Below are 25,302 nucleotides of genomic sequence, written 5' to 3' on the forward strand. Positions count from 1 at the left end.
ATATTGAAACTAAGGAAGTTATAATAAAGGCAACAAAAAAAGGCTCACTTCTGATTGGCAGGCAGGTTGTGAGTAAAACTGTAGTATAGGTTGCACGTACTAAGTACAAGTATTCACAAGCTTGTACTTCAGTACTGATTGTGTGCGCTCTGCGCTCACAATCAACGATGAAATCACCAACTTTACAGATCAAAACAAAAAGGCCGAGTCCAAAGATGGGAGTGGTCTGAGTAAAGGGCGCCAGGTGTAGGAGGGTAGGACGTGGAAAGCACCCGACAGTCACCATACATTGTGTGTATGCAGAAAAAAGAATGGGACCTTTGCTGGCCTGGATATCAATACGATATATTGGGTTCATGCCTTCATCAGTCAACTGTTACCGGTGAAAGTAACCCAACGATGAGTTGAACTGACAATATATAATGTTTACTCGATCTGCTTCTGGTAAGTGGACATGTTACAAGTACCGTAATGTGCTGATGAAGAAAATAATGGACGTTATATCAGAAGTGGACAATCTAATATCCGGTCTAATAACAGGCGAAGCATTCATCATCTCCTCGATCCCACAGGACCTCATCAGATAGGAGTCTAATCTGATGCATTCCTCCCGCTCTTAGCACTCCGTCCCAACAGACACAACACTGGAGGGGGAGATGTGGAGGAAGAGGAGGATGGGGCAGACAAAGCTTCATCACACTCCGACCATCCACCTCCTCCATCTCCAGAGCGAGCCAAAGTGAACAGAACTGGGCCCGAGGGCTCGCTTTGGATCGAGGTCTTTAGTTCAAATACACAGTTAAGAGATGCTTATGTATGGCAGGACTAAACAAGAACTACAGTGGACGTCATTTAACAATCCTTTCTATTCATTTTGAATCAACAACAGAGCGTTTGAAGATCTCAAATTACCAAAAACTACCTCCTGTCCCACGATGAAGCAATCCAAACGTCTTTATTTTACCCCTTTTTGGTCCACCCATTCATCCGTTTCATCACAAGCGCCTTAATATTGGAACAATCCTGATCGCTTTCTCGAGGCGTTCTCTCCTGAAAGGCTCCTTTTCCCTTTTTCGTCCTTCTTTTCTAATTCCCAAAACCCTCCTCCTGTTGTGTTTCCCCCACTTCGTGGCATCGGGGCCCGTTTATTCCCCAAGCTCTTAATCTGTTTTAAGTGGTGAATACTTTGGAACGGAGGAGAAAAAGGCCTTAACACGAAGACAGCCCAGGCATTCCTGTGTGCCACGCTGCGATCCTTGGTGGTCTTCTAAAGCTCCGTTTCTCCGTGTGTGTGTGATTGTGCCGGGTTTGGTTGGAGGCTCATCGCAGCCTACATGTGATTTCACATGGGCTATAGAGACACTCAGCGCCTGTGGCTCTGTCCCTCCCACACGCCGTCTAGGAAGAGCTGCGACGCTCGCAATCCCATGTGTAGGTTTGCCGAGAAGCGCCTGTAGTGGTGACACCGTGTGTGTGTGTGTGTGTGTGTGTGTGTGTGTGTGTATTTGCAAGAAAAGAGAGAGCTTCACTTGTGAAGTGCACGTGTGCGAGTTCGATTGCCAAGACCACACATCCCGTGCTGTTGTTTTGTGGAATCGCACACATAGAAATGCACAGGGTTGTCAGCCAGTGGTTTGGTGATGGTAAGTGACAAGGCGAGACGGGAGACAATGATGATCCCTCACCGTCCTAAAATGGATTGGCGCTCCCCCCCCCACACCACACCACACCCAAGTCCAACCCCTCAGTCCCACGCTCGTCCCTGCTCCCTGGCCCTGAGCAGATAACCGCGGCGGGACAAGGGAACGAATCCCAGAGGTGCGTCCCGTAACGGCGATGCTCCGCTTCGGGCCGAGGGAGTGTGGGCGCAGTGGGGATGATACCCCACTGGCTTGTGGGTAGCGGCGTCACACTCGGTTCCAGCCCTCTGGGGGTGGAAGCATAAGGGGACGCTGTCTTTTTTCCCTGTCCGCTCGGACGGCGTCGGTCACGGTGGATTCCCAGAGCGGGGCTGAGGAGCAGTGCACGGTCCCACACCGTGTTAAAGACTGCGGGACGGCAGCCATTTGTAGTCCTGTTTGGACAGGCATCGGGGTGCGGTGGGCGGGTGATATGGACATTGGAACAAAGGGGATTGAGACAAGTGTCAACAACAACTACAGCACAGCCTGTGTTTGATTTGATGTAGTTCGCTTCAGCCAAAGACGGTGCTTTTATTTTACAGCATCAAGGAAGAAAACCCAACCGAGAGGACAGACGGAAAGTTTCTCTGCTGAAACAAGAACCTCGAAACACAAAGAGGTTCGGACTGAAGATTCGGATTGCAGAAATTCTGTGTATCAACATCTTCAAATTACACCATATTTTCCCAAACTTTGAATAAGATATCATACAAAATGCACATTTTGGTGAACATAAACACATAACTTGACAAGTGACAAGAGGTACTTTTGTGTTCTCCGAAAAGGAAGAAGAGAAACAAAGATGATCATATGATGTCTTTTAAAGGGCTGGTGTAATCGGTGGAGTGCTATTAAAAAACATATAACTACATTATCAGTTTAAAAGAATAAAAACCACCGACACAGTCTCCAGGAAAAAGAGCTTACCGATGTAAAATGGTAAACTGATAAGTCCAGAAGCATATCAGAGGTTTATTAGGCCTCAAGTGGTCTTCTCATTACAATCAAATCAAGATACAGACAAGATCCTCATAAATACAAATAATATCAAGGTAACGTATGAACGTGTGTGTGTGTGTGTGTGTGTTGTTGTGTGTGATGCCCGGGTGTTGAAGCAAACAAGCGAGCAGGGCCCATAAATCGTGGCGCTATCAGTGGTCCGGTCTCGGCCACCCTTGTGTTCTTTTATTGAATGTTATTGTAGCTGGACGGCCCCTTGGTAGATATTTCCTGGTAAGAAATCAAGATCAAAGCCGAGAGGGTTGGTGAGGAGGGGGGGGGGGGGGAGGAAAGAGAGGAGAGGAGGAGAGAACAATGACTGATGGACATTGGAGGAGAGGGGGAGAAGAGGGGATAAGAGTTGGAGTGGGTGGTCACTGGCACTGCTTTAAAGTGCCGGCAAAGAATGAGTGGTGATATTCAACTTAGAGTGAAGAGTGGGGGAGTGAGGAGAGATGTGATGTGGATTTAGGATCATCCCACGATGAGGGATGGAGACAATCTCACTATCGTCCTCTGCGGTTGGTCAGATGAGGCTGTTATTTTCTTGGTGTAGGAGTAAGAAAACACAGCAGACAGTTTTCCATCCAACGGGGGACATAACAGAGGATACAAACTTATTATGGTGATGATGTAACAGTGTTAGTTGGTCTGTGACAGAGTGAGAATCCAGTGGGTGTGTTTTCTTATAATACCGCTCCACTCTCCTGTGATCTTTTGTCGAATCTGTTAAAGTTTTGACTTCTGTGTATTCGTTTCATCTTCTCGTGAGAGAAAAATGTGAATGTTCTCATGAGAAAGTAAACCAGATTTAAAGATGTTTGCCCCAGTGTGTCTACAGCGGTGTACATGGAGAGAAAGTCAAATGAATATAACTTCAGAAAAAGACTGACAACTGAAGCAGCAGAGGCAGAGATATCCCCATTTGGCTGCTGATTTTTTGCATTAGTTGTATTGTATTATACCTCATATCTTTATCTGATATTTATAAATCTCTTATATTATTCGTGCCTTATTTATTCCTTGTAAATATGTGTGAAGTATTTGAATTCAATCCACCATTTGAGGCTGACAGAAGTGCAGTTTCTCGGTGCTTGTAACACCTTAAAGTTCTTGATTGGTTGACTGCTTTGGTGCCTTCTATCAGTCGGGTTTCTAACACATTGAATTCTAAACTTCCCGTAATTTAGTTTAACAGGATTCCAAAATGCATTCATATTACTTAAAAATGGAGTCTAAGAAAATTGAGATTTCTAGCTAGCGGTCCATGCTGAAAGGAAACCGGTGAGAAGACGGAAACTTAAGAAATCAAACGATTCTTCATTCCGCCGTGAACCCTCTGAATCCCCTCTGATCCACTGTTACAGGGATTCTGAGAATAAATCTCACTTCATCCCCCCTCGCTGTCTCCTCCTCGGTACCTCTCCGTATGTACAGAATGTAAACACGTTTGTCAGAGAGCCCGAGTGCGTCTCCTCGTGGGCGTGATGTGTCGGACTTCCCCGTGGCCTCGCTCTCCTTGCCTCTAATTGCTGCGGGGATCGCAGGGCGGCAGAGACAGAGTGGACTCCAGAGATTGCGGTTCCACCGCCGCTTTCACAAACTGGCTTTTCTCCCTGTGCGCCCGCTCGCCAAGCACTCCCAAATTCCCCCATTTGCCACCCTCTCAGCCCCGCACCTCGCCTGGGTAACGGAACCAAAGAACAAGCGACTTCTCTCCAAAGACAGACGCTCATTTCCAAGACGAGGCTGGTTTGACTCTGTCGCTCTTTAGCGAGGAGTTAGAAAGTGCCGGGTAGCGTCTAACACTCACATCTAGTCTCCTTGCTTCTCCCTTTGTATCCTCACCTTTCCTTTAACCTCTTGTCAAATGTCCTCCCCTCTAATTCTTTCCTTTTAATCTCCTTTCCACTGGCCTCCTTTCCTTTCAGTATCTTTCCTCAGGCCTCCTTTCCTTGTTCTTCCACTTGCCTCTTTTCCTTTCCTTCTGTTTCCTCTGGCTTCATATCCTGTCTTTCCAATGGCTTCCTTTCCTTATCTTTCCATTGGCTTCCTTTCCTTCCATTTCCTTGCCTTTCCATTGGCTTCCTTTCCTTATCTTTCCATTGGCTTCCCTTCCTTCCATTTCCTTGCCTTTCCATTGGCTTCCTTTTCTTTCCTTTCCACTGAGTTTGCTGCCCTTTCTCCTGGCCTCCTTTCCTTCCCACTGAATTTCTATCATCTCCTCTCTGCCTGTTCTTTTTCTTTCTGCTGGCTTCCTTTCCTTTTGCACTGGTTCTTTTTCCCAATCGTTTCTCCTTTCCCTTCCTTTTCCGTTGGCTTCCTTGCTCCTCTCTTCCTTTTCCGCTGGCTTCCTTCACTCCTCTCCTAATCTCAGCAGAGCACTGGGAGCAGATAAGGCTTATTTAGTGTTTGGAGTTTCCCCTCCGTCCTGCTGGCACCAGAACATCTCCTACCAGGCCAAGGTAGATGAGGACAGCAGATACATAGCGGGGAGCTTTTTGTGTATGGAGGATTTGATCTCGTCCTGATCCCAAGCACAGAAACAATCTCTCACTCAGAGTCACAGACACTTGGATCAGACATATAGTACTTACGGGGGGAAGTGTTGGAGTAGTTTCACTGTATACTTATTACAGAGCTGATCATGATGGTCTTTGGGAGGATCGTAGCCTGAATCGATTCTTGTTGATCAGATTTCACCAAAGGATGCATGCGAGTTATTATTAGTAGCATTAGCAGCAGCTGTCATGTCCCGTAATGGAGTTAGTGAGGTTTTTGGATTCTTACAAGGAAACATATGGGAAGATAATACCATAATGTACATTTAAAAGGATTTCAATTACCCTCCTTTGATGTGGAACGGTTGCTAGCAGGTCAATACCACTGCAGAGTTCAAGTTCTACTCAAAACTATAGAGACTATATTTAGAATCATCACATTTTGGTCAGTATTTCCAGGAGCTAGCAAGCAATACATCCAAGAATCACCTGGTTTTTGTTTGTATTTGCTGTTTAGCTGTTTTTGGTCAGTACATTGCTCTTATCTGTTTTCTGATTCCTACAGTATAAAAACAAGATACAGTGTGTTATTAAGAGAGCCCTGGAGTTGCTAGAAAGCACCTACTGTATAAACAGAGCGAAGCTGATCATTTCCCTGCGTCTAGTTGTTGTGCTAAGCTAGTGTAAATACATCATGGACCAATCTCTCTGTATTTTGATCTTCTCTTCTATCTCCATGTGAAAAGCACAAAAAACTGTCATAGTACTCCTTTAAACTTGCTCAAATAGCTGGAAAAGAAACCTACTAGCTGATTTCATCCAAAGATATCTAAAGGATGTCGTTATCAGCTCTGAAAAAGCTGTAACCCTATGTTGACCCCATAAAGGTTTAAGATGCACACAGAGGAGGAAAGCAGCAGCTGCTCTGCTTATTGTGATTAGAGCAGTGCTTTAGTGATTTGGCAAGATGCTCTGGCGATAAACAAGTGATTATGTACATGATCCACTACAGCCACCTCCCCCCCCCCCCCCTCCCTCCATCATCTCCCTTCTCCCCCAAAAGCCAAAATGTCGGATCTGTGTGAACGAGTCTCCGATCTGACAGCGTGATTCACTGGGGGCTCTGGAGAGAGACTACCTCGGGGAGGTCTACTTGGATAAGCATTTTAAAAACACTAATCTCCCAATCACTAACACTCACAGATAACCGTCTGCTTGGGCAGTGATCAGCGTGGAGATCATGGATGTGATCTGGATCTGATCGCTCCTGGTGATATCAGATGGGTGTCGGAAAGAGATTGGGGGGGAATTCTGCTCCAAAACTGAAATTATCCAGCTTGTGAAAAAAAAAAAAAGATAATCTCGCAAAGAAAACAAAAAAGTTAGAGAAAACCGTCCCAACCAAACTCACTATGAAGCCTCCAATCAGCCTACGACTGCAGGAAGTGACAAACCGGAAGTTAAGCTTAAAAGCTTAAAAGCTTCTTGCTAAAATGTGAGCAAGGACTCCAACCACAGAAATGACGCCACCTTTCAGGACTTGTTGGTGTTGGACTCTTTGAAATTATCTTCCTGCCTGTTGGAGCAACCGCTTTATGTTCCTAATTCACGAGTCAATGGGGCCCTTAGTGTGTCTTGTGTTTTAAGGAAGCGGCAACCTCCAGGCCTGAAAAATAAAGGCAACGTGGCCGTGCTTAAACTGCAGTTCCTCGAATGACCACAAGAGGCAATCCCCTTAGAGTTCATTACCAGCAAGCCTGTTTTAAGCTAGCAAAAATTAGCGATTAATATCACAGTTAACGTGAATTACAGATGCACCTTGATGACTAAGCTAGCACTAGCTTAAGCTGCGAACTTAGCGTTTGATATGCTAATGGTACCTGCCCACTTCAGGCTTTGCTCTCTCTCACATCTCCACCTCTCATACAAACATGGTCACTTCTGGCTCAAATTAAAGAACAAGATGGCTCCGGCCCAAATGTTAAACTCAACATTAGTCCACAAACCAACCAGGTGACGTTACAGTGACCTCATCCTCTTTAACACACAGTCCATATGGTTTGAAGCTGTATTTGTGGAGGAGTCATTGACTGTGTGTGCTCCATCACCCCGTTTTGAACATTACTACACCACCGTGTTGCTGTGCTCAGTATTCCATGACATACAGACACGTTCTCACAGTTGCAACAACCTGCATGTGTTTGGAACTTTTTCTAGGAAACCAGAGCACCTGGAGGAACGTTGTGGGAATCCAGAAACTTCTTGCTGCGAGGACTAACCGCTGAGCCAACATGCACCCCCGTCACATGCTCATGTGCTTCTGTATATCATATGTCCTCTACATTTGTTGTCATTTATAATTCATGTCAAAAGAGACTACCCTGCATTCACACACTGACGGCCGTAAAAGAAAGGCACAATGAAATATAGCGTAGAGAATGAATACAAGTCCGTGTTGTTTTAGGAACAAGCAGGAACTGTGAGCTTTCATTTGTAAAGATTGGTGAAATGAAATGATTTAGCTTGGTGCATGCTATGATTTGTGCCATAAAGGTTTATCTCGGGTGGATAAATTGATTTCAGGTGTGTTTTTCCCCGACACTACATGCTTGATTCCGTCATCTTTCAGCCCGTCTTACTGCCATTAGGTCATGCTGCACCGCAGCTCTGATCCGTACAGTGGATACAGGCTCCTTGTTTATGTTGGGCCTCAGGTAAGCACCAACCAAGCAAAGGGCCTTTCTCATCTTTCTACCAGAGCGTGGCGTAACCGCGGCACAGACAAAACACCAAATCCAAAGCTGATCAACATCAAAGACGCCAACTCCTCCATCTTCTTCTTCTCTCTGTTCTCTGCCATCGCTCCTTTCACACAAACCCAATGGTTCCCTCGTCCTCTGAGCGACCTCCTATCTCTCTTTTATATCCAGCGATTATCAACGGCCGTGGCTGTTTAACCCCCCCCCCACATATCTTCTGTCTCTTTGCTCATTCCCTCTTTTACTCGGTGTGTGGGCTGAGGCTCAACAGGAGGTCGTCCACGGGTAACTCGGTGGAGCGGGCCCGCAATGCTAATGCACAGGGAAGAAGAAGAAAGAGGGGAAAGTACAGACGAGGGAATGGGGATTAGGGTGGGGGTGTGGGTCTAACAACACCACCATCATCACCATCATCATCATCGGAGCCTTAATCAAGCCGAGTTACATCTCAAAAACAGCATTGAATTGTTTGCCGCTCGTAATAATGTGCACCTTCTGTCTAATTTGGCCATTATTCAGGCCTGTCAGACCGCAATTATTTAGAGCTTATCTCTCTCGCACACGAAATGACGCGTTTGTCACGCTTTTTTCTCCACACACTAACACACACACACACACAGACACACACACACGGGGCAGGCAAGGCGCTTTAGAAATTCCACTGATGCCTGCCTGTGATAGGACCTGGTGCCCCCATTCCACTCCCCCCCCTTCATCATGACTGCATTGATTACCTTGGTTGCCTTATCATCTACACATATTCAATCTCATCAAGAGAAGCCACACACATGCACGACTCCATATTGTTTACGCGCAGATGGAGATTGCATTGTTGTTTATCCCCTCGAGTTTGTTTATTCTATTGGCTGATTTGTGTTTAGTAATGTCATCTACCCCCCCCTTCCCCCTCTGGACTTGGAGCCAAGCAATGGGAAATAAAAATAAAAAATAAAAGAAACACAATCTCTGCGTTCAGATTGGCTGAGAATAGGATGCATGATATTGGGTTTCTATGATCTTTTTGTGAGCCGTAATTTGATGCAGCGCAAAGTGTTTAGCGGAACAAATATAGCAACGTTGTTAAATTGTATCATAAATTAGTGATCAGGAGGAAGCGGCGGCGGGAGGGAGGCGGAGATACGTATGTATTTACTGCACTGATTGGGTTACATTTGCCATAACAAGACCAATGTTCCACTTTTTTTTGTCGACATCCCAATTTAGTTAGTGTTATTTGGAGAACAAACCAGCCATGTAATACACAATAAAAGTTGGAGTAATGTTGTTTTGGGCAATAAAGCCGATGGATGTGGCCGTCGCTGAAGCATCTCCTCAGTTGCAAAAACAACTCTTATCGACTGGGAAGTGCTACATTTTCAGAGGATGAGGAAATGAGGCGGTGAGCGAAACTAGCCATCAGATAGCGCGCCTCCTTAATTCTCTCATCCCCTGTTAAATAATATCATTATCATTGCCTAATGACGATGGTGCAGCAGTGCTTATGGAATAAGCCGATTAGGACAGAGACAAACAGCACGGGGCCAGGAAGCACGGCGAGGCCATTTACCACTTCATACAGGACAAATGAGTGTGTCCCCACCATCTTTCCTCCTCTCGTTCCCTTTTCCAATCTCACATCCCCTCCACACACACACACACTCTCCACTTCCATCTATTTCATTTCTTCTTCTTTTTTTTTTTTTTTTTTACACCAAGTCATCATGAAGCATTTGATTTCCTCTCCTCTGCTTCCTTCCCTCTCTCCATTCCACCTCCTCCTTTGTGCGGAGGTAATCGTAGATGCAAAGGGAAGGGGGCCGCGGGGCTCTTATCAGCCCATAACATCTGTTGGCGTGTCAGGTGATGAGATGGAGCGCTCGCGGCCTGCCGGCGGCCTGGACGGCTCCTTTAATGCAGAGAGGGGAGTGTGCAAACAAACAGCGGCTGATAGGGTCTATGCTTGTCACAATCGCTCAGGACCGTGATCTATCTTCCCCCTGCCTTTTTTCACTCTCTTTCTCCCCCCCGCTCTCCCTCTCTGTCTCCATCTTCCCCTCTCTGACTCGAGTGCCCGTCTTCACTTTCCCCCAAAGACCTCTCGCTCTCCTTGTGCACCCCCGTTTCTTGAAATTGTTTTAATCTTTCCTCCTTTCCTCCTTATGTTTCTATAATTTAACCTCTTATGGATGTCTGCACGCAGCGTTGATGAGGTTGTCGTAATGGTTTGTTTTTGGGGGAGCCTGCAAACAGAGAGGAAAGGGAAGTGGATGTCTGACAGTGAGATGGAGAAGATAAGATGGTCAGTGGGAGCATCAGTGTAGACTTACACTGTTATCAGGAGCCATGCATGCTCAAAGAAAATGTTTGGGCCTTATCAACATGCTCATTTCCACAATCATCAGCAGCATCAACAGTGCCAGCACCATCACTGGGAGCACCGTCATTATCATCATCATCATCATCATATCCATCATCATCACTGTCATTATTAACAGTATTGGCATTGTGACCAAGAAAACCATCAGGATGATTATCATCATTATCAACGTCATACATTTTCTACTCAATCTGCTGGATTCAGACTCCTTCAGACTGTTTATGGAGCATGAGAGTATCAGAGACATTAAAACGGGCCTTTTGGTTCGGTTTGATAAATTCAAACCTTCTCAGATTTTGTCAGAACAGAACGATGAATGTTATCCCTGGTGTCTTCACACTCCAGCAGCCTTCATCAAGACACAGACAGACGTCACTTGTCTGACATTAGATTAGAAAATAAAAACGAAATTATGAGGAACGAACAATTTTCAGAAACTGACAAAAAAGAAATCACATCATGAAAGTATGCAAACATATACAGAAGTGCAGTACAGTCACACTTTTTCCGACACTGATTTCAATAGATTAAACTTGGTACAACACCACCGTGTTTTAGTATTGAAGTATTTATTTCCCTTACTGGGAAGGTGCTTCTTGGTGCGGCTGGGCTGACATTTGCAAAGCCGCCCGATTGCATTGTTTCGTCCCCATTCAGAGTGGGCAAACCAGAGGTTAACTGGCTCTGGTGTGATTGCTCAAAAGCAGCGTGCAGCAGTTAGATGGCCAACAGGAAGTGTTGAATATACTGTACACATGTAGTCAACGCCCCGCCCCTTTCTGTATATGGTAAGTCATGATCAACCTTCTGGTATTCTTAATAAGGGTCTGTCCGAAGGAGAACACTCCTGTAAACTGAGCATCATTATTATAAAAAATATATTGTGACCGATCGAAGCATTTTTTTGCCGTGTCGTCCAAATGTATTTATTATGGATCAGGCTCATCCAGCAGCCAGTGTCATACTTTCAAATTGAGAAGTTGTATTCATCCATTTCATATGAAGATATTAAACATATTAAACACGTTCAACACACATCGTCTACCACACTGTAAGACGTCTGAAGCTGATGGACCAACAAATGCTGTTAAACACGGCGAGCAATATTATTCATATGTTTGAATACGTTATCTGTTCATCATTTTAGCATTTATATTATTGTTCAGGTATTGTAATTTACCGTCGTCCAATTCATTTCATTGTTTCATATTTCATTTATTTATTTGATAGTTTGGTTCAAGCCATTTCAAATGAACCACAGTCAACACACGACTGGATTTACTGAAGTCACAACTGGCTCCCTGCACTCAAGATCTATCCGCTTCATCCTTCCATCCAATTTCTACACCGGTTATGCTGTTCAGGATCGCAGGGATCTGGAGCCTATCCCAGCATGCAATGGGTGAGAAGCAGGGTTTACCCCAGACCGGTCCCTAATGTATCCCCTACAGGCCGACACACGGGAACAAGACTTTAGACTCACAGCCGTCCCATCAGGCCGCTCTGCATCTTTTAACGCAACTTTGATCACCTCCAGAGAAAGCAATACAACAAGAGAGCACATCTTCACATCACAGAAGTGGAAATGCGTGACGTTCTTGCAATAAAACATACTGCATGCATACGTGTCTTTTCAAAATAAACTTCTGTGGTCACAGTAGTAGGTCAAGGCAACAAAACCACTTGGTTAGGTTTAGAAAATGATCGTAGTTTGGGTTAAAGTAAGCATGTTAGATGCATAGTTAAGTAGACTACATTACATACTGTATGAGACCGAAGTTAAGTGGAATACCCGACCAAACTTGGCCTTACTTCAACGTCGACTTGAAAAGAAGTCAAGATTCACATGTGACATGAACACCTGGGTGACACATCCAAGCACCTTGACCTCCTCCACTGACTTAGCTGCCGTATTTTACGACTTGGGAAGGAGAACATGCTGCTGGAACCATAACAACTGCAAAAACAAAAATACATACGCATGAACACAATGTTTCTTCAGCTGATAGGGAAGCCCACATTGTCAGAAAAAAACATTGAAGACTACAATTGTCACACTGAGCCACAGTGCCTTTCAAAACAAAATGATAAAAACTGAATCAAATTGGAACTTTAACCCAGAGCCGGCAGAGGCCCTTTGCTCTCCATCCCGTCCCAAATGAAATAGGATTTCATCCCCGTGTCTAAGTGCTTTGCAGGGACTACATCAGCCCCAGTGCTGCACTGTGCTGCTCCTTCTGAAGCTGCACAACTATAATGTCATTGTCAGATGGCTTGTGGCAGCAGGATCAATAGTTAGTAATTCCTTGGCTGGGGGTCTGAGCGTCCTCCCCCCCCCCCGAGCTAGAATGTCCTCTAATGGAGCAGGCCAGATCTAATCACTGCAGTAATTGAAGTTTACTTTGAAGCTTTCAATCTAGGAGAATATTTAAAGACAGAGCCACCATGAAACACTATCTACTGTCCCAGGCCTGGTGTGATCTGGATCTAGTGGCCTCTTCAATAATAGATGAGAGTCTCAAACATACTTTTATCCCTCCGTTCGTCACGTTTGTGCATTACATTGAACTGGATTCAGCATTCAAGGGTCTGACTGTCATGAACTAAAGCATGTTATTGCAGTTTGTGCTCGTATGAAGCATTAGTCTGTTTGTAGATGGAGGACAGAATGCGTACAGGTCCTCGGTACATGTGCAACAGAACGGTTAGAGACGAGGGTTTAACATATATTGATCTCTCTCAGGGTCGGTGGAAGAGGTTGCTGCTCAGAAAAGAGCTTTTGGACAAAACTTTTACCAAAGGAAAAAAAAAACATCACATGATTTTTAATCTGGACTCCTTTGAGATATGTAGATATAGTCCTAATCAAGGTCAATACGATCAGTGCCGACACCAGTGCAACTACAGGACAAACAGCTGACGATAGTGGACATTAAATATTATATCTTTAGTTTAAAAAGGTACAGAAACATGTTGACAGGCTATGTAGCAGAGCTCTGGTGCTACAGAGACTTTAATCCTTTACTGTCAAAGACAAAGATGTCACGACACGTCAGAGAAACAATTCAGACAAACAGTTGGAACACTCGAACATGAGTATTTACACCAGTGACCACTATGTAAATCAGCAACAACAAGGCATCACACTGCACACGCAACAACCACAACAAGAAATGAGCACGGCCATTACAAGGAAACACAATTAAGAACAATGCACATAAAGCAGCAGTATAAACGCAGTTATCAGGCGATAAAATGCTAAAAACATCAGCAACAAGCAGATCTGTGAGACAGCAATGAAACCGCCAGAAGCACCGGCAGCTCACCGAGATTATTAAACACACAAACATTCAACTGAGCCGACCAAAACAACATCAATCTGCTATGAAACCCTCTCAGCCCATAACACTCCAACATGAAGACTCAGATTCAAATACTAAATCAAAGATATCGTAAAATGCACAAGACAGACAACAAGAAATAGTCTCAAGTGTCACACATTATGGTTATTATCACAATTAACATTAACCACACACAAGCAGAAATAAGCAGCCATCAGATCCCAAAGCAGAGACAGCAGCATGAGAAGCGTCACAGCTCCTGTAAAGCACACAAACAGCAGCGGAACAAAAGCAACATACATATAAATATTAGAAACACCAGCACTAACCTTGCTGCAGTGAAGCAGTCGTCCGCCGGCCTCTCAGCCACACGCCGGCCTGGAGCTCTCAGTGAGCATTGGAGGCCGACATGTTCTGTAGCAAACAAGCACATGACCATCAGCACATGGATGCGAGCTCCTGGGAGGTGTGTGGAGAACATGTGAATGTGACGACATGTGCTGTGTGACCGTTGTCGAGATTCCCATGAAGTGCATGTTGCAGGAGAATCATGTTATGAATGGGCAGCGTGCAAGGAAGCAGCCATGTTTACATCCTTAAAGCCAGCACACAAGAAGCCCAACACACAACTGCAGCACAGTGCTGCACAACCATCAGCTCATCACACTCACACATGGTGAGGATTCATATTCCACCAGCATGTAAACCAGTGGCTGGAAGGCCTCACAATGCACACAACAACCGACAGAAGAAACGAGCTCAGTCACAGCGAGGAATACATTCTGTTTGTATGAAGAGCAGTTTATAAGCACCATTAAAGTAGATGTTAGCAGCCAGCAAACACCAAGATATCAACAACAACCTGATTTCTGACAAAGCAGCAGCAGCAGCACACCAACAGCAACTCAAGACACAAGACATAAACACACAACATTTAGCAAAAGCAGCTCCTACCTTGCTGAAGTGAAGATCTCTGTCATCCAGACCACCATGCACAGGACAGGAAGCACACACTTCCTCTTTAGAGAAGTCCTGAAAGCAACATGGAGGCCGGCTAGTGAGCTGGATAGTTTAAATGTGACATGGACACCAGCATCCCCACAAACAACAACTTAAGACACATACATGTCAGCAAAAGCAGCTCCTACCTTACTCAGGTGAAGGCTCGGGGTTAGCAGGTGGACAGGTGCTCGAGAGTGGGCGGGGCGTCGACAGTTTCAATTGCCCGTGTGGCGCGCGAGGGGTGCGTTTGATATGTTGCAGTACAGGACTCCATTCAGAGTTCTCTGCATTTAGTTTATAACGATGTTGCTGAACAACATGTTGTGCTCGCATCCAGTATCTTTATTTTGCCAACTTCATAGAAAATAAATACGTTATTATAATTTTGAAATCTATGTCAGAAAAATCATTTCTCAGGTCTAAGGATAGGAGGGTGATTGTGCATATTGTAAATATAATGGAGCTGACATTGACAGTGCATTGTGGGCTTTTTAGCTCGAAGTTTGTGTGCACTGTGATGCCTTGGTGGCCTAGCGGTCCTGTTAGATTCGGCCCAGTGACCTTTGTGGCACGTCTTGTCCCTTTATCTCCCAGTGTTTCCAGTCTGCGTCTCAACTGTCACCATCCAACAAAAGCAAAATGCCAAGACAAAGTTTTTGTGCACTCTATGGAGATGACATTTTTCATCCCATTGTTGTAATTTTGGGGAGAGAGAGAGAGAGAGAGAGAGAGAGAGAGAGAGAGAGAGAGAGGGTAAACCAGGGGCATTGCTGTTTGATGCCCCTACATTATGTTTGCAAGTATTTTGTAGTAAGAATTTCGATACTAGGACTTTTCTCGCCCAAAGAAATTCTTAGTGGACTAATACATTTAATAATAAATATAATTTTGTTGAGTGAATCGATGAGTTGATTCGAGCCAAACTGAGTTTCTCAGACAAAAGCACCACTTCAGATCTTGTGTTTACCAGAGATGTGCTCATGAGTTTCAGTCATTCGGCATGAAAAAAAAGCACAAGAAAATGAGGAATTCACGAAAGAAATCCTAAACCATAACAACCGATTAGTCGACAGATTGACCAAGAGGGAGCAGCCCCATTTGGCACCCAAATAAAATGTGCCAAAGTGCAGTAGGAAGCAACTATTCTCTCTCAGAGTCTTTAATGTGGATGTGTAGCTAATAACACCAGTATCAGGCTGATGTCACGAATGTGTTCACATAGTTACACCAATGGAGCTAAATGCATTCACTGCCCAACATTTGATTAAATACAAGTCCAACCTAACTAATCTACCCAGCTCTGGACATCATCTAATGCTAAACTTGCGTCTGCACTTTGTTGCGGCGACCGATTGACTCCTGTTAATTGCGTTCAGCTCCGTTGCGTCTGCGGTCGAGTCGGTGGCATCTGTCCCGGCAGTGGCCTCTCTGATTGATAGGCCTGAGCACAGAGGGGCAGTGGGAGATGAAGAGAGGTCTGATAGCAGGCCGCTAGATACTCCCTGATTCACTGTGTGTCAGATACTGATAACGGCGAGGCTCGGTGAGAGAAAAGGCAGAGAGAGAGAGAGAGGGAAGAGAAATAAGGGCCTGCGTGAATACTTGGAAGGGGGAGAGGAGGGAGAGGAAAAAGAGACGCCTCAGATGTCAGTAGAGAGTGTGGCGTATGGGATTGTGGCCGGTAGCTTATTTCATCACACTGGCAAATCGAGGTGTGAGTCCCATTGCTCTCGACTTCACGTTGTCAAGAGGACAAACCTCCTCGCGACACCATCTTCCTCCTTCATCTCTCTCTTTTCTCCGACTCTCCATCGCTCTCTCTCTCTCTCTCATCTGTTTTTCTCTGCGTGTGTGTGTGTGTGTGTGTGTCCTGGTCCTGGTTTTTTATTAATAACTATCTGTGGGAGATGAAATAAAGGTTTTCTTTCAATGCGGTTGGCGTGGTCACAGTGCTGTCACTGTAATGTATGTCTTCCAGATAGCACTTTGAGGACGGAGAAAATGGAGTGCACCGTCCTCTCCTCTTTCTGCAGCTTCGATGTATCAATAGCATCACTCTTCTCACCCTCCTCCTCCTCCTCCCCCCATTTCTTCTTTCTCTCTCTCTCTCTCTCTCTTCTGTTGCAATCTATCCACTTTCCCATTTTTTTTTTTGCTCTCAGAAGCCCCGACCTTATCTATCCATTTTATCTCCCTCCAGTTTTTTCGGCGCCATTTCTCCTCTTCTTCGCCTGTCGCTCATCCCGCTGTCACCAGGTTTTCTGTCGCCTGGGGGGGGGGGGGAGGAAGGCAAAAGGTTTGGGGAGGAAGAAGAGAACTCAAGTCAGGAGGTCACCCATGACACACAAATGTACTGTACGGTCTCAGGTCATTTAGTTTTTTAAATAGATGAGCATTTTTTGTTTCGAGGCGTGCCCGTGATCGCGTTCAGACGTCTGGTCCCTGAACGCACGAGGCGGCATTCCACAGAGGGCAGCCATACCTGAGCGTGTCACGTGCTCCTCGTCCACACGCAACACCTGGCCACGTGTTTCAACCTTGTGTCATCTGATGTGTCGCCAGCTCAAACTCTGTGTGACCCTCGCCTGTCTGAATGAGGCGTCTGCACCGATGTATGTGTCTTCTTCCAATCATTTCATTTGAAGTCGAAGCAGAATTTCCTCATATTCTACCCATTCATCATGCCTTCTCTTCTTCATCGTGCACAGTCAGAGGCCAATGTTGGCCCACTGCCCGTCTTCAAACGTCACACGATACATTTTTTAGAAATAAACTAGAATATATTGGCTTTATGATATCTCTAATAAATTGCCCAATATGTACATTGCAGTTCTTGGTTTTAACACTAGAGGTCGCTGCCAGTTTGATCCTCTGCTTGACCTGCACTGATTGCTAGTACATGAAAACATTTACCTCGGTTGATGAAGGAAAGATGGCGGAAACGAAAAGGCGGAAGTCAAGGGGGAAGTGTGTTTGCGTAGGTTTTCTGCTCGAGAACCACAGAGTTTCTTGCCACAACTGGTTGAAAACTACACATTTACTGTTGTTTATCCCGACACTACCTCTATTATTCTGTATATGATCCACAATAAAAAAGGTTTGGTCACCCTTGGTTTAACCCATTTTCATCCAGACTTAATATAAGTTAAAGATGAAAAATCTCTTCCACATACGAGCTGTTCAACTGCCAAAGAGGAGGACGGGAGATAGAGGACATAAAATAATGAATACAAATATATAGAAATAGAATCTTTTAGGAAACACCATTGTTAACGTTACTGCATGCCATGTGGCCGACTAGTCACAACATTTTATAATAACGTAGATGTTTAAAAGTAAAACCTACATTTGTGCTGGACTCTGCAGGAGGAACATTAGTTAAAAGTACAAAAAGTAAATGGCCATATTTCCCAGGTTGGTTCGCCTAAAGAGGATTCCACTGCGGAGATAATTGAAGCGGTGAAACTCACAGATGTGGAGAGAACGTGCACACGGTTTTCTCTTTATTTGAGCCTGTTATCTATCAGCAGAAAGGAAAAAGCAGCTCCGTACTGGAGATTCTGTTGAAATTACATCTAATGACCAACCAGCCCAGATTATGATTTTATGTTTATCGTTCATGAGCCATTGTGCGGGGCTTAACGGCTGCGTGGACTTAAAATACGATCCTAAATTCTGCCTTCTTAAAGATTCTTCTTCGGTAATCATTATATGGATTGAGTTACACGCGGGGGGGATTTCAGGATGTGCATTCAGCTCCTGCTTTAAACCTCTTAATATCCCCCCCCCCCCCCCACTTAAAGTGGACCACAGGTCCACTGTTGAATAGGTCGCTTTGCTAATACACTGGGATTGTGTTTATATACTGGATGGGATTTTTATGAATATGATCCTGCTGGTTTTATTACATCTTTATTGTATTACTGATCAATTCTACGCTGTCTGTCTATCGAAGGCCTTTAACTTTACATCCAGGGTCCAACTAAGTTAAATGTTTTTATTTCTATATTGCATTTAATTGCTGTTTCAATGACTATATTTCAGCATTTTTTTATTGTAATAGAGTAATTCAATATTTGGCCCAGATATATGAAACACTTTCACATCTTAAATACATTTTAAACTTCACATTTAGACAATTTGTGACCTGCAATTCACCATATACGTGGCTAATCGTGTCCTGTGATCGATCACTGAATTGAATAGCATCTAAATTTCAATGGTACTGGCTTTCAAAAAGTCCTTTAGATTGAATCCTGCCAACAACAGCTGGTGCTAAACTCCACACCGGTGTTGAGCTCCCAATGCTTCCAGTGGCAGGTGAGGTTGCGTACAGTATATGGTGGTCTACAGTGTGGAGGTCGAAGACCAGGAGGATGTGCTCTGTGTTTAGCATCGATCAGCGGGAGACGGAGGTCTGACTCCCGGCCCGGTGCTGTGTTGGCCTGCCCTAATTGATGTAATGAATGTGATTAGGTGCTATCTGAGGGATCGCAGTGCCTGGCCTTCTGCCCGTCTCCCTTATCTCCCAGTGCTTCCTGGGCCCTACAGAGTGGACCAATAATGCATCAGAATGGGGCGGCGGGCGGGGGGGTAGATGGACTGACTGGTCTAAAGATGGAGCTGGTAAGCTCACTCTCATCCAAACACAGCCGCATACATCAGCACAGAAGCTTATACATGTGGCTCATAAATAAAGGAGGAAATACATTTATATCCATTTTTGGTGAGAAAACAATGTTTTTTTCCCGTTAAAAGCTGGATAATCTGTTTTCTTAGCGTTACTAATTCAGAGATACTTCCATCACATTTCTATCCAGGTCTCTTACATTAGTCGACGTGCATCACTTGTCTCAGTCACCTATGTTGGTTGTTGGAGGCTGAGCAGAGGAGAGTATTCAGCAGAGCAACACTGGCATCGTGTGGAGGAACAGAGGACCTCACCGTTAAAGGCTCTCCAGCGTGAGGGGATCGACGACTGTGCGTCTGATTAGATGAGCGCTGGATCATCGGGTCATCTAGCAAAAAGCCGCGTCCCGTGAAGATGTGTTCAAGAGTGGCCACGCTCTTGAATGACGAAGTCTGGTGCATTCTGGGAATGAATGCAATGAATACATGATAGCAGAAGAGACAAACAGGGTGTTTCCTCTTCACTTGGGCCAAAGAAGGCAGCATTCCTGAGACACATTCAAGGAGCCGTTTGCTTTTTGTTGTAAAGGTTTGTCGACTCATTGACTCAATTCAACACAGCTTATTCATCCCTCTAAAAGCGATTGTATGCTGCGGCTCACCACCCAGATCTACAGATGCACAATATGTCGGCCTTGAACAATTTATTGTGCAGAGAAATAAATAAAATACACTACTGAGCAGCCAAATGTGTAAATGCAACGAGGACAAAACATAAAATCTCATTGCAGGGTGTTTTTTAAGAAACCTTCGTGACAGCAGGGTAGTTGACTATTTAATAAAAGGTCAACATTGGCCTACATACATACATTTGAATAACTTATAACAGTCATTGTGTACAAACTGCTACACTTGAATATGGATGAGAAGAAATAGATGGACGTCTGTATTCTCTGTGCAGCGCTGCAGCCCAAAGGCCTCGTTAATAAAAATGGCTTCATTTAAACTTCATTTTCACTTCCTTCTTCAAATAACTTTTATGAGCGGACACCTGGTGGACACGGTTCCATTGGTTCCATCAATGAATTATTCATCCGTCAGGAATCTGAACACAGAAGTCCGTCCCTCGGTTCCTCAAACCATCTTCATCCCACAAAGTTGTTCCAAAGTGCACGATTAAAACCTCTTGGTTGATCTGAGAGCTGCTGGAAGTGCTGAACTCTTAAGACCTCCAGCTGTTTGACGAACATTATTTACATTATTTTATTCATTTAACTTTACTGTATTTAAGTTCTCAAATGAATCACTGTTATTGCACTTATTATATTGTTTGTGAAGGTTCAGTGTGTATGATTTACAGTCTGATTGATTGACAGCTTTAACTGTCACTGATGAAGTCCTTCTCTCTTTAAACTCAGCCGTGCTGCACGCTGCACACGCTGCACTGGTTTCATTACGTCCTGGTTCTACTCAAACCTCTGAGTGACTTCAGATGTTGGGACTGTCGATTTAATTAAAGCTGCTGTAGCACAGTGTGTTCTGTTGGGCCTTTGACCGAACAAGAAGGAAGGGAAACCTATAACTTCATATTTTATGAATACAAAGATGTCTTAACAGCACATTCAAGGCATCGCTGCATGTCTTCTAGTCTTGGGTCAGAGGAATAAATGTATTTCTGGTTCAAGATGAGAAACAACATGACAGACAAACTAACCTGATACTTTGTATTTACACTGGAGCAGATCCTTCTCACCTGTAACTTCAGTTGGTGAACAGGTACGGCCCTTCCCTTCTGTCTGCCTCCATCACTTCCATCATACATACGTGTGTCCTAAAGAGGGCAGTGTGACACAACAAAAACACTGCAACCTGCCTCCATCCCTGTCCTCCCCTGGTACAGATGAAGTGCCTTCATATATGTGTGATTCAACCTTCAATAGATAACAGAAACCACACCGTCTTTACAAAAACAAACAACTCACACTGCAATGAAACCACTGAGAGACGTGAACAAACTGCATCCTCAGATTCTTCATCACATGTGTACATTTCTTTAGACCATGGCTGTTACAATGATGCCGGTGATTACATCTTACATGCACATTGATCTGCATTGATCTCCCTGAGTGTGCTGATGCTATTAATTACAGCAAATGCTGCAGAGCTTTCATATCATCAGAGGCCAATCACTGGAATAACTGTGTGCTGTGAAAATCAGTGTGCTGGTGAAGGTCAGCGTGTCTCTCAGAATTCAATAAGCTCTCAAGACCTCGTTCCTGTGCTGAGGACTTCATGCGCTCACATAAAGGAAACGCATTTTCGGTTTTATGAAGCAAAAACTTGAAAATGTGAAAGCTCATTTCCGCCAGTAAAAGGAAAAATACGACGAAGAACTGGTCGTGATAATAAACTCATCTTCATGTTGAGTCATAATTGTGAGTCAAAATAATGAGCTAATGAGTCAAAATTATGACGTAAGAAGTTATTAATTATTATTAGAAACGTTGAGATAAAAAAGTCATACAAATTTGATAAAAAGTTGAAATTATGTAACCTTATTTTTTTTCTTTTATTCACAGAAATGGGCTTCCATATTAGAATGTTACAGCAGCAATGCAAATAACTGTAATATATCTTATATATTTATTTATTTATTACACTAATAAAGCATTGCGTGACAGAAGAGAGAGCGAGATGACTTGTATTGTCTCAGGAAAACACACATTTTAATGTAATATTAGAGTAAATTTCACAAAGCTTTGTGTAAGTCTTCCATTAAAGTCATTGGTATTCCAGGTTGATGCAGGTGGTGAAATGTCAGCCTTGCTCATTGGTAAGCAGGCCCATCATTCTAGTCTCTGCAGAGTCATGCTGTGCCAAATTAAAAGAGGTGGTTTCTGATAGACAACACATAACCCGGCTTTTACTGCACATTAAACTAGTTATGGGAGGTTACACAGCCTGGGTTGAGAATGTGTCTTTATCTTTACAACAGCTTCTTTGATGTCGGCCTGTCGACATGCTCTTTTATTTGTCTTCTGTCTCATCCCACCTCATCCTACTTACTTCCTCTGATCTGCAATTCCTCACCTGTCCACTAGCTGTCACTGCTGAGCCTCCAGCTGCTGTGTGTCCATCAATTGCAGTCAGCTGTTAAATAAGTAGAAGAGTTACCACAGGGGGTCCAGCAGGGGGTGCTGTGATGTCCCTCAGGTGAGTCAACACCAGTCTCTCAAAGGATCGCATGACATCTTTGGGCATTTAAGTGTAAAAGTGGCACCAGAGGCTAACAGTGACACCCCACCTGACTTTTGGTCCCTAATTCTGGATTCACTTGTCACATGACCCAATATGATCTGTGATAAATGACACCAATTCAGAACATAAAGCGAGGTATGTAAACTTAACAAAAACATTTTTTTCCTTAAAACATGATTTAAACTGTACTTATTTATCCTCAAACAAGCTGATATGATTTTTAACATAAAAGAGCAGCTTGGGACCTTAAAATAGCTGCAAATGAAATGTTAGTTTTGCAGGTAATTGGGTTTTTAAAGCACATCAGCGAGGCTCAAAGCGACTCGATATACCTCCATCAGGTGGCATTGATGTTTCAGTATCACTTGATAAAGCTTTTCTACATCAGAGAAGAACAGCATGCCGCACGATATACTGTACTTACCGAGTCTGCTTCATGAAGGGGGGGGGGAGTATTCTCGGCTAATGGCGAGATAAACTAATCCACAAAAGCAGACGGATATAAAAGAGGTAAGAGATGCAACGACGTGTCTGTCTGGAGGATGTCTGGAGGCTTTCATGTTCCTCTGGAAATGGACTGTCTGACTCTGAGAAAGTAAGAATTCTTCTCCAGAGGTTTCACCTTCTTCTTTGAAAGCCTGAGTTTGGTGTCAGTGAGTGTAGTTTAAAGAGAAATATGTTCTCACAAGGTTGTCTACGCATTGTTATTTTACATAATTCATGACCTGTAGTGATCCATAATGATACTAGATTCACTGAGTCCCAGAGGGCAGCCTTCTTTTCCTCTTATGCTTCTCGTTCTACTTGTCTACAACATTCCTCAACTGCATCACTGAGATAGAGGTTGACTAAATCACACTTGTGCCTCTAAATGTGTGTTCTCCAATGCGTATTGTATGAAAAAAGATGCTGGCAATTTAGAAACCAATGAAAGTTGGTGAGGTGTTGTCATCCTAACTGACCACGTTTCATCCACGTTCACTCCTCTTGAAACTGTAATTACTTTAATTAACAGCTGTGCAGCACAATGATGTTTTAAGAGAGTCTCATCCATTCAGTGCTAAAAATGCAGCGCTCAAAGTAACCGCTGCAGCCCTGAGATTTCCCTCGGACACGGATACGACCCCTTTGACAGGTCTCTCGCGTGGCGGCATGAGAAACGTCCCGTTAATGAGGCAGGGTGAGAGATGGGATGAGGCCCGAAAGACAAGACTCTGCGGAGGGAACGTATCAATGAGCTGGATGGAGAGAGCATGTCGATAGACACCGAGACAAGTTGCCTAGCCTCAGTGCAGGCATAACAAGCTGTGGAGCATCACCTCTCCCAAACCCTCCCCCACCACCACCACCACCACCACCACCCCTTTCCAGTTCCCCTTTGGCCCTCGGCCGGGCCTGCCGTCTGGGGCCCTCGGTGCCTGAAATCCACGGTAATAACGGTGGCATTGATCTCCGGGCCTGGGATGGCCAATTACAGCTTCCATGGCATCTAATGAGGAGCAATCGCTCCGGTGGCAATTACCGGAGCTGCATGGCGCCCCGGAACTGAGATGGAGAGCTGCGAACACGGGGACGTGCAAGTGAGACAAATAAAGACTGGTGCTGTGTTACGACTGCACACATACATATACACTCAGGTTGGTGATTGAAACGTGGAATTTAAAAAAAAATAGACACTTTTATTAGTTTAACGCAGTAGGTTTGAAGTATAAATTATATATTTGGAGTGTTTTAAGTTAGTACTGATATTTAAGTGTGTTAGGTCCAATTTAATTGCATTTATTGTAGCGTAGAGAGGCTGTAGGCTTTCTGTAAGCAGAGCTTATACCACTGAAGGCAGCAAGGTTATATTTTGAGGGATTAAGGTGGGGTTCAATGACCTGAGATGGAGTTTTTACATTCTACTAAATATATATATATATATATATATCTTTTCTTTTTTAGGGCTGATAATGACTGTTTCTTTTGGTCAAAATATATTTAAATTTGACCATTTAATGGACAAAAAAAAAGTTTAAATAAATATTTAAAAAAGAAAATTGACCACCAGATGAATAAATTAGTGAAATGTGAGTTTCCTTCTTTTTTAATTACTCAGAAATATGGCCAGTGGTAAAATGGCATTAATGAAGACATTAGCACACTCAGTAGAAAAGAATATTCACAACTAGTTGTAGTAGTTCTAACTTTTAATACTACTTTTTAAAATAACCACATTGTGCACTCTCTATCCTCATTGTTTGTTAGAATATATTAGAATACAATAGAATACAACCTTCCTATCCATAAAGTTGTCTTTAGCTGGCTAAATCATAACAAGAGACCGCATATAATATCTTAAGAAAATATCCCTAAATATACTTTGCTGAACAACATCAAAGATTCAGTTACACGAAACTCCCTCGCGGTGCTACAGTCACATGACTGACGGTACTCCCTGTGACAAATGAAACGCACCTTTGGAACTATTACACGAGTATATGCACGTGCTAGCAATGCTGTGTAAGTAACATAGACAGTCCCTTCAGAAACACGAGCTCAACACGTCGCTTCAGGTTGGACTTGTGGAGGGGTGGCCATCTTTGACACCTGCTACAGGTGTTGCGTTGAAGTCTGCTCCCCCATCATGTAGTGTTTCCTCCTCCGTTCACAGTGATAGCGCCCTCTCCTCGTGCGGTTAGCTCGGGTTAGGGATGAGGGGGAACACGTGCTGGACTTTCTTGGCCTGCTTGTCGGCCAACATTACTCGGGACC

This window comes from Anarhichas minor, unplaced genomic scaffold (assembly GCF_050575085.1).
Source record: "Anarhichas minor isolate MPS153535 unplaced genomic scaffold, ASM5057508v1 ptg000045l, whole genome shotgun sequence".
NCBI lineage: Eukaryota > Metazoa > Chordata > Actinopteri > Perciformes > Anarhichadidae > Anarhichas > Anarhichas minor.